The sequence below is a fragment of the Microcaecilia unicolor genome, chromosome 5, assembly GCF_901765095.1.
Source record: "Microcaecilia unicolor chromosome 5, aMicUni1.1, whole genome shotgun sequence".
In the NCBI taxonomy this organism is placed as follows: domain Eukaryota; kingdom Metazoa; phylum Chordata; class Amphibia; order Gymnophiona; family Siphonopidae; genus Microcaecilia; species Microcaecilia unicolor.
Window position 1 is genome coordinate 133,712,495 of NC_044035.1, and position 10,246 is coordinate 133,722,740.

Consider the following 10,246-nt stretch of genomic DNA (forward strand, 5'->3'; position numbering starts at 1 on the left):
TTATGATTGCAATGCAGGAGCTACTTGAAGCATTCTAAATTGATGGAGACTAATTTGTTGAATGCTGGTATCTTGAGGTGAGTTGATTTTGATAAGTGTGCTATGAAGCCATATAAAAGTGAATTATTAATATTTAAATTATGCTTAGAACATGTGAATCTTGAGATCGTAAAAGAAACAAAGTACCCAATAGTCAGGAGATGCTACAAAAAGTGATAATAATTTATTGAATGGTTGGATGTCGATCACTGATTGCACTTTGAGAATGAAGAATTAATTTGTTGTGAATGATAAAAGATAATACTTGATACATTTCAATTTGTCAACATTCTTGTCTCTTTTTTTTCTCATAATGGAGTAGCATTATCCATTCTATGTTATTAACATTACAGTCTTCATTTCTTGCATCCTCCAGGGGTTGATTTCACCTGGTCCTGGCACTGGGGTGGGCATGGTTCACAGATAACTGCAGTGAAAGAGAGAAACAATATTAGTATATTCATATCCATAGCACTAAATAGTGTAGAAAAACTGAAGGAAGCATGCAGTTCTCATTGGTTCTTCTACATATGTCTTATAGAAATGCAAGGTTCTTGAATATGTACAGGACATAAAAAATGCTGACTGTATGTACCAGTAAACTGCGTTTCCTCTACTTTTACACTTTCACTTCTCCCTTTTTTCTGCAATTATTAACTATACAAATTCTGTTTAAGAATTCTATAGAATATTCACAAAACTAGAATAAAGTTATTGTGGTCAAATTTATGGAATGTAGAGCAGAATTTTAGAAAGGCTATCCAACTCAGAATATTGACATCCAAATCTGTACATCAGATATAGTCGTCAATGTCTCATGTATTTCAGAAAAGATTTGCTGATATAGTGTTTTCTAAAATATATGAGAAATAGACATCCAAGTTCTGGCTATGTCCAGCACGAACATGCATTTTACTAATCGAAATGTTCAAATTATGAACAGGGCAAAACAGCAGAAGAACTTCTATATTAAAAAGTGGTCATGCTTGTGTTCATGTGACAGAGAGGGGCATAATCAAACACGAACGTCCATCTCCATGGGCGTCTATGTCCGAGAACGGGTACATGAAGGGGCGGGACAGACCGCATTTTCGAAAAAATGGCCGCCCATCTTTTTTTTCCGATAATACGGTTTGTGCCCGGCAAATGCATTGGAGTTGTGCGGATTTGAGCTGGGCGGTTTCGTTTTTCAGCAATAATGGAAACCGAAGGCTCCCAGCTCAAAAATGAACAAATCCAAGGCATTTGGTCGTGGGAGGGGCCAGGATTCGTAGTGCACTAGTCCCCCTCGCATGTCAGGATGCCAACCTGGGCACCCTAGGGGGCACTTGTAACAAAAAGAAGTCAAATACCTCCCAAGTCCATAGCTCCCTTCCTTTGGGTGCTGAGCCCCTCAAATCCCCCCCAAATCCCACTGCCCACAACTCTACACCATTATCATAGCCCTTATGGCTGAAGGGGGGGCACCTACATGTGGGTAAAGTGGGTTTTGGGGGTGGTTTGGAGGGCTCCCATTTACCACCACAATTGTAATAGGTAGGGGGGATGGGCCTGGGTCCACCTGCCTGAAGTCCACTGCACCCACTAACAACTGCTCCAGGGACCTTCATACTGCTGTGATGGAGCTGGGTATGGCATTTGAGGCTGGCATAGAGGGTGGAAAAAAAGTTGTTAAAGTTGTTTTTTTTTTTGTGGGAGGGGGTTAGTGACCACTGGGGGAGTCAGGGGTGGTCATCCCCGATTCCCTCCGGTGGTCATCTGGTCATTTAGGGCACTTTTTTGGGACTTGTTTGTGGAAAAAAAGGGTCCAAAAAAAGTGACCTAAAATCATGCTAAAACGGCCATTTTTTTCAATTATCGGCCGAAGGCGCCCATCTCTACTCGGCCAATAAACACACCCCAGTCCCGTCATCACCACACCTCCGACACACCCCTGTAAACTTTGTTCGTTCCCGCGACGGAGTGCAGTTGCAGGTGCCTAAAATCGGCTTTCGATTATACCGATTTGGACGCCTTTGTAAGATGGGCGCCCATCTCCTGATTTGGGTCGAAATCTGGGCGCCCATCACTTTCAAAAATAAGGCTGAGAGTAGCGTAATGGTTAGAGCAGCTTGCGTAGAGCCAGGCTAGAGAACCAGAGGTTGCTAGTTCAAGTTATGTTTTAGCTTTCTGTAATTTTAGAGTGGCACTTTTGATATGATGTCGAAATCTAAAACATCCAAAAATCCAGTAGTGAACATGGCCATTTTCAAACCAGAAAAATGTCAATTTTTTTCTTTCAAAAATGGCCATTTGCTAGATGTTTTTGTGCACAGTGCTCTATCTTTTAGGAACATTAAAAAAATGTTCAAGGGAAAAACACACAAAAACAAGCCATTGGGCTGTATGGTGGGCCAGCATTTTTATTCCAGCAGAGAAGTGAGGCACTCGAGGGATTACTGCAATGGACTTTAAATAAAAGGCCCCAGGTACACATCTCACCATTACCTCTCTATATTGTATGGAAAGCCCTCAAAACCCCACCAAAAACATACTGTACTCAACTGTACACCACTACAATAGACTTTATGCCTGCAGGTGTCACCTATATGTACTAGTTTAGAATGGGATATGGGCCTAGGTCCCCTACTCTACAGTGCACTGCACTGACCACTCCAGGGACCTGTTTGCTGCTCTAATAGGATTGGCCATAACATCTGAAGCTGTCATAGAGGATGGCAAGCACTGTTTCTTTCATATCTTTGGGGAGAGGGAAGGGATCAGTGACCACTAGGGAAGTAAGGGGGGGTGGTCATGTCTTAATCTCTCCAGTGGTCATGTCATCATTTAGGGTACCTTTTTGTGACTTAGAGGTGATTGAAACAGGTCTAAACCAAAACATCTTTTAGCTAAGTGAAATGCTGGCCAGCGTTGGAGACTGGCTCATGAAGTTGCCGGTAGTGCTCTACACCGGCTGATTTTCAGCTAAGTACAGTACTAAATAAGACTTTTAATGGAAGTACAGCATTAAGAAAGACTGTTTGATGGAAGTGCTAAGCAAACTATTAATTCCTATATTTTTTTAATATTGTCCTAAGGACCAAATATATTTAAATAGAAAGGAAGGGAATTTTTTAACCAATGATGAAGAGGAGATCCATTTAGGATCTAAGTTAGCTCTTTAAACTGTTTGAGTTCGGAACTCTTTGAGGCCTTTTTCCTTCCTTTTTTGTTATTTTGCTGTCTCCATTTTTTGAACGTATATTGTTATTTTTGTTTTGTTCCAATATGACAGAAAAACATCCAAATTTCAGGAATGCCCATATCCCTCCCCCAACATACCCCTTTGTGATTTGCATGCACTGCAACATCTCATCCGAGTTTCAAAAATTGTGATTTGGATGTTTTTTCGGAGAAAACTGTCCAAATGTCACTTTATAAAAATGTATATAAAGGACTAACAAGGATAACTTAAATTTATACAACTTCAAAAAAAATCCTTTTCAAATGAGTACTGTATATGGCAACTTTTTAATAAATCAGATTAATCAAATCTTCTTACTTTTTAAATCAATTTTGTAAATTTCAGCCCAAATGAGAGGAAAAGCCTCAACTTACTCCTTCTTGGCTGCAACGCCAATCACTTCCAGGAGTTCATGTGGTCATCACTGGCTGAAAAACCTCCCACAGATTTTTATTATATTAATATATAATGTCCATATAAGTGTTTTACTTGGCTTTTTGAGCTTTTGAGATGTATTGACTCTTCATCTCTCCATGTATCTCTATTCCACGGCCGACAATGGCCAAAGATTCACAACTTTCATCAGGGTCCATGGAACATGGGCTCACTCCACTCTGTGGTCAAGCTGAACAGCCACAGAGTGGAGTGAGCCCATGTTCCATGGACCCTGATGAAGGCTGTGAAACTTTGGCTATTGTTGGCCATGGACTAGAGATACATAGAGAGATGAAGAGTCAATACAGCTCAAAAGCTCAAAAAGCTAAGTAAAACACTTATATGGACACTATATATTAATGTAATGAAAATCTGTGGGAGGTTTTTCAGCCAATGATGACCGCATGAACTCCTGGAAGTGACTGGCTTTGCAGCCAAGGAGTCAGTTGAGGAGGCTTTTCCTCTCATTTTTAATGAAATTAACAAAATTGATAAGAAAGATTTGATGAATCAGATTTATTAAAAAGTTGCTGTATACTCATTTGAAGAGGATTATTTTGAAGTTGTACAAATGTCACTTTATGCTATTTTTGAGGTGTTTTAATCTTTTGAAAATAAGCCCCTTAGTTTCTTTCTTTTTTTAATTTTTAAATTGTGAACCCTCCAGGGACTGGAAAATACCTACTGCGACTTCACTTATTCAGTTCAGTGGAGAAATACTCAATTGGAGCACTTTTCGGTAAGCTGGAAATGCCAAGTACCAGGTATAAATATGGATGTCCATCTTCTTGAACATTGACATCCCTTCTCCTTCTGCCATCAAAGTTGGATGTCCATCTTTTGGCCCCTTCCTAGTCCCACCAAAAACACACTCAGACCATGCCCCCTTGCCATATGGACATACAATAGTTTTAGACATCCATATTCTGACTTTATAAAATCAGTATTTGGATGTCCATGCAATATGGATGTCTAAAAGCTGGTTTTCAAATGTCCAAAACATAAATATAGCTTCTAAAATCAGCAGCATTATGTCTCATACCTGGCTTTGGATGCTGTGTGATTTGATCCTGGCACTGCTGTACAGGTTCACAGGCTGAAATGTAGAGAAGATATACAGCCATGAAACAAAATAGTTTACATTTTTCAGGTGATAAATCAAAGCTAAGCTTCATTCTGGTTAAAAACTGTACAATTCATGGTGTGTTGATGTTTAATATTATAATTTAATGGGTTATAAAACAATTGTTGAATTGGATAGATTTATCTTTCCTGGGGAATCAGTTGTTCATATGCAGTTGATGCAGGTATGGAAAGGATGTTCAAATTACCCTATCAATGCTGCTCCATTTCTTGATGCCAAACAGGGACCTTTGTTGGTATAATTGATCAGAGCTAGTGTAGATGCAAATTGCTGTTATTCTAAATATCTATTGTGCCTCGTATAGAACCATGGTGATTGTGTTAGTTTTAACACATGGTGATTCTACAAGGGGTTGTGAAATGTGAGTAGTGACGTACATGCCCACTTTGAGATATTTTAATTATGTGTGGATGTGGCCACATTCGCACATAGATGATCCCTTATAGAATACTGGCTAGTTGAAAGGTACACACCATGACATGCTACTGGGTGGAGTGCACATATATGTTTGTAGAATATATATGATAATTTACATGTGTACATGGCATATATTGGCACAGACATTTGCATCATAAGAACATAAGAATGACCATACTGGGTCAGACTAATGGTCCATCTAGCCCAGTATCCTGTTTCCAACATTGGCCAGTCCAGGTCACAAGTACCTGGCAGAAACCCAAAACAGTAGCAACATTTCATGCTACTAATCCCAGGGAAAGCAGTAGCTTCCCTAAGTCTGTCTCAATAGCAGACTATGGGGTTTTCCTCCAGGAACTTGTCCAAACCTTTTTTAAACCCAAATACGCTAACCTCTGTTACTACATTCTCCAGAAAAGAGTTCTAGAGCTTAACTATTCATTGAGTAAAAAAATATTTCCTCCTATTTGTTTTAAAAGTATTTCCGTGTAACTTCCTTGAGTGTCCCCTAGTCTTTCTACTTTTAGAAAGAATAAAAAATTGAGTCGCTCCTACTCGTTCTACACCACCCAGGATTTTGTAGACCTCAATCATATCTCCCCTCATATCTCTCCTCATATCTGTCCTAGGGCTGGTATAAACATCTGTGTATATCACGTAGGCTACTGTTTTGTAAAGAAAAGTAGGCATCTATTTTTCTTACAACCTAACACCTAAGCAGGCTAATTCTTGCCCTTTTATCCTAGATGACCTGTTTAAAATTACCCTTCCCCTGCATTATTGTGTGCTAATATAGTGGCACGCTTTTAGTTAACCTAACCCCATTTAGATTGCATAACCATGGATTGGTAAGTTCCTCTGTATATTTCCTGAAATGACCAAAGTAATTAATGCTAACATGAAAATTTATAATTCAGTGAGGTGAAACCTGTGTACAAGTCTGATAGTTCATTTATTGCAAAAATGTATATAACCTGCTGGGCAGGGAGTTAACTTGAAACACTTCCAGTGGTGTATGGGAAGCTTATCCTATGGTTTTCATAAGTGGTGATACAATTTCAAAGAAATAACAAGAAAGACGATGTGGTTCATGAGCACTGGAGACCTCACAGGCTGCTTTATAAGATGATATTGGAGGCAGAGGCTTGTGATATCTCCAAAGTTCATTATAGTGCATCAGGCTTTTCTTTGTAAGACAATCTACAAAGACTCCAGCTTTCTTAAGGACCTGCTCTTAGAATCAAGCCCACCTTGTCTAAGTTTTAACAGATTTAGGGGCCCTTTTACTAAGCCACGTAAGTGTCTATGCACATCTAATGTGCGCCAAAATAGAGTTACCGCCTGGCTACCGTATGGTTCTTGCGGTAATTTCATTTATGGCGCGTGCCCAATACGCGCATCCCCAAAATATATTTTATTTTTGGACGCGAGTATCGAATGCGCGCCAAGTGGCATTTGATGCACATAGGTCATTACCACCCGGTTACCATGTGAGTCTTTACCACTAGGTCAATGGCTGGCAGTAAGGTCTTACACCCCAAATGGATGCACGGCAATTTTCATTTTGCCACACATCCATTTTCTTCAAACTTTTTTTTAAAAAGGCATTTTTACAGGTGCACTGAAAAATGATTGTTCGCGCACCTAAAACACACATCTATGCTACCACAGGCCATTATTCAGCACACCTTTGTAAAAGGATCCCTTAAAGATTTGCTTCTTTGAGCAGTCTTTTGAGGCATGTCATTGACAGTGAATCTGGGCAATGATTGAGTGGCTCATTTCCCTCTCTCTGCCCTTGCTGTCTGTCCTTCTTCCATACTTTTTTTTTTTCATTCCATAGTCCTTGAAATTCCCTACTTTTGGCCCTTTCATAGCCCTTGAGATTTGCTATTTCTGTCCTTTCTTGTAACGATATAAACTGGTTTGTTATTTTAGTTTTGAAAATCAGTCAAGCAAGTTTCTCAATAAGCTAAACTAAAACTTGGCTACTAGATCTCTACATCTGAGTAAGAAAGTTATGCTTAATATTAATCTGATTTTTTAAAGCCCTGAGGACAACAAGAAAGTTATATGCGTCAAATTGCCTTTAATATTCATTAAATAGTATACTATTAATTACAGGGAAAACAGGACATTTGGCCAGTTAAAAGTGATCTTTCACTTGCAAGAATAAATCAGTGTCATAGAAAAAGTATTAGCTAAGCAGAGGGAGCTCAGAATTGATTGGTGGTCTGCTATCTTACTTTAAACAGAAAAGAAATGTTTAAAATTATACGTATTTTCATCTGAAAATGTATGCATAATTTGAAATAGGTGCTTATCCATTTAAATCTAGACCTGCTGTGTATCAGTCGCCAATAGGATCAGTAGCTTGGATGTTCAGTGGCTGAATTTTACTGCTGAATCTATAAGCTTTTTCATTGCCCTTAACCTGCTCCAAACTAAACCCATTTTTAAATGTACAGCTTTTACCATTTTGCAATTAAAACTGCCAAAGTATCTAACACAGCTGTCCGGTTTTTAAAAAAAGCACTTCAGTAACTGGTGCCATCTCCAGCTTATAAGTGCTCAGCTATTGGGCTGGAAATACTCTACGAATATTTTTCAACTAAGAACAAGATTAAACCTCAATAAAGAATACATGATTTTAGTTCATTCATTTTCTTTTCACTTTTTTTTAGCTACTGAAAAGGTTTCAGAAATCACAGTTAAAGACATGCAAACCTCCTTATTTTTTTTTCAATGAATAAGACAAATACTTACGATTTTGACATTGGTCTGGTACTTGCTGGCATGGCTGTGGACGCTGTTCTTGCTGTTGGCACTGACTGTGACCACCCTTGGCAGACATGTTTTCTCTGGTATTGTATGGCAGAATCAGGCAAAAGGACTGGAAGTAGGATTTTCCAAGCTGTGTGTTGGTTGCTTGAAAGTCCTCCTTTTATATAGGAGGGATTTCAATTGGGGAATATTTTGCAATGGTGGAATTGCTGAGTATTCGTAACAATTACTGATGACTAAGTGATATGTAGTGCAGATGTAATGAATATTTTTGTTCTTTAGGCTACTTCCTCATTTATGAGTTTCTATCTAACATGACTTCTAAAGTGAGACACTTTCTTAATTGGTCTTCTTGTGAAACTTATAGATTTACATATCCAGACAGAACACCCCAAAGACTTTGTGTAGCAAAACATCCGGGAAAAGAATGTGGACTTTCTTGTTGAAGCCAAAGTGAGCAAAATTGAGGCGTGAATGCTTATTTTTCCTTTAGTACCAATACTGTGTATTTCTCCTAGTCTTGGTTATTTAGGGCCCTGATTACAAAGGCGAATTATTGTTTTTAATGTGCGCTAAAAAATTAGCACGCACTAACCATATAGATGCCCATAATATTATTATGGGCATCTACACGGTTAGTGTGCCTTTGTAAACAGTGCCCTTAGTTTTATATTGATTAAGGCTTATTTACCAAGTTTATTGCTTTGCGGCCTGATATTCAAAAGCATTTACATGGTTTGCAGTAGCAATGGCTGCATATATGCTTTTGTAAAAGAAAATCTGTGGCAGATCTATGGATAAATGTGGCAATTTTGTGTGTAGAATGGTCAAATGTGCTTGTCAGGCAAAGGTACACGGTTTAGGATAGAAGTAAGATGAGCAAAGAAGCTGTGAATATATAACAGATATAGCGGAATCTTTTACTGTACATGCTTGTTAACTAATAAATACTTATTAAAGGAACTTTTTTTTTTTTTATCTTAAAGCCAGCACAGTCTCCAATGATTCTTTTTGCTTGAAAATGTTCTCTCTATATATTGAGCTCACTAACAGGAAGGGAACCCTTACTACTCTGTGTGCCATCAGTTAAATGCTGGTAGGAGGACTGCCATTGCTAAATACTTACCTTGCCAGGGTGTCCCTAATAAGGGTCCAGGCCCTTATTGATACGTTCCTGGGGGGCAGGTGGTGAAGCATCTTGAAGAGGCACCTTTTGCACCTTAGGCAGAGGTGGACTAGGAGCTCATTTTTGGCCAAACTATTATTTGGATCCCTCCTCATAGCCATTTTGCTTTGGGAATGAATATTCTTCCATGTGCAGAGCCTTATATGGACACTTTGCACGTGGAAAGGACATTCTGCCGTGACTGTGGACGTCTTGCATTGCATGTGGGGCCATTTCCGTGTTGGACGTTCTATGACCTTAGATCAAAATAAGACATTTTTTGTGCTATATGTTGAACGTTCCATTTCTATACGACCATTTCCTGTATTTTGGAATGTGCAAAAATGTGTATAAATGTTTTTGATTATGTGCTTTGATTCCTGGCTGTTTTTATAAAATCATCTAAAATCGGACTTAGACTTCATATCGAAAATGCCCCTCATTGCCACCAAAAACGCCAACAGGATACTAGGAATTATTAGGAAAGGGATGGTAAATAAGACTGAGAATACTATAATGCTTCTGTATTGCTCCATGGTGCAACCTCACCTTGAGTATTGTGTTCTGTTCTGGTCGCCGTATCTCAAAAAAGATATAGCGGAATTAGAAAAGCTTCAAAGAAGAACGACCAGAATGATAAAGGGGATGGAACTCCTCAGCTTAGAAAAGAGATGGATGAAGGAAGATATGATTGAGGTCTACAAAATCCTGAGTGGTATAGAACGAGTAGAAATAAATCGATTTGTTACTCATTACAAAAGTACAAAGACTAGGGGACACTCAATGAAGTTACATGGAAATATTTTTAAAACAAATAGGATGAAATATTTTTTCACTCAATGAATAGTTAAGCTCTGGAACTCTTTGCTGGAAGATGTGGTAAATGGTTAGCGTATCTGGGTTTAAAAAAGGTTTGGACAAGTTCCTGGAGGAAAAGTCTATAGTCTGCTATTGAGACAGACATGAGGAAGTTACTGCTTGCCCTGGAATTGGTAGCGTGGAGTGTTTTAACTATTTGGGCTTCTACCAGGTAATTGTA

General features: G+C 38.8%; 1 long non-coding RNA gene across 1 annotated transcript; it reads right to left on the reverse strand.

Annotated features, from left to right (window-relative positions):
* Window positions 1–201: 201 nt before the first annotated feature.
* LOC115470275 lies at window positions 202–8,170 on the reverse strand. Its single transcript, XR_003942156.1, has 3 exons — window positions 8,025–8,170; window positions 4,740–4,793; window positions 202–466 (listed from the first exon to the last, which is right to left on the reverse strand). It is a non-coding gene; the product is annotated as an uncharacterized LOC115470275 (long non-coding RNA).
* Window positions 8,171–10,246: the final 2,076 nt, after the last annotated feature.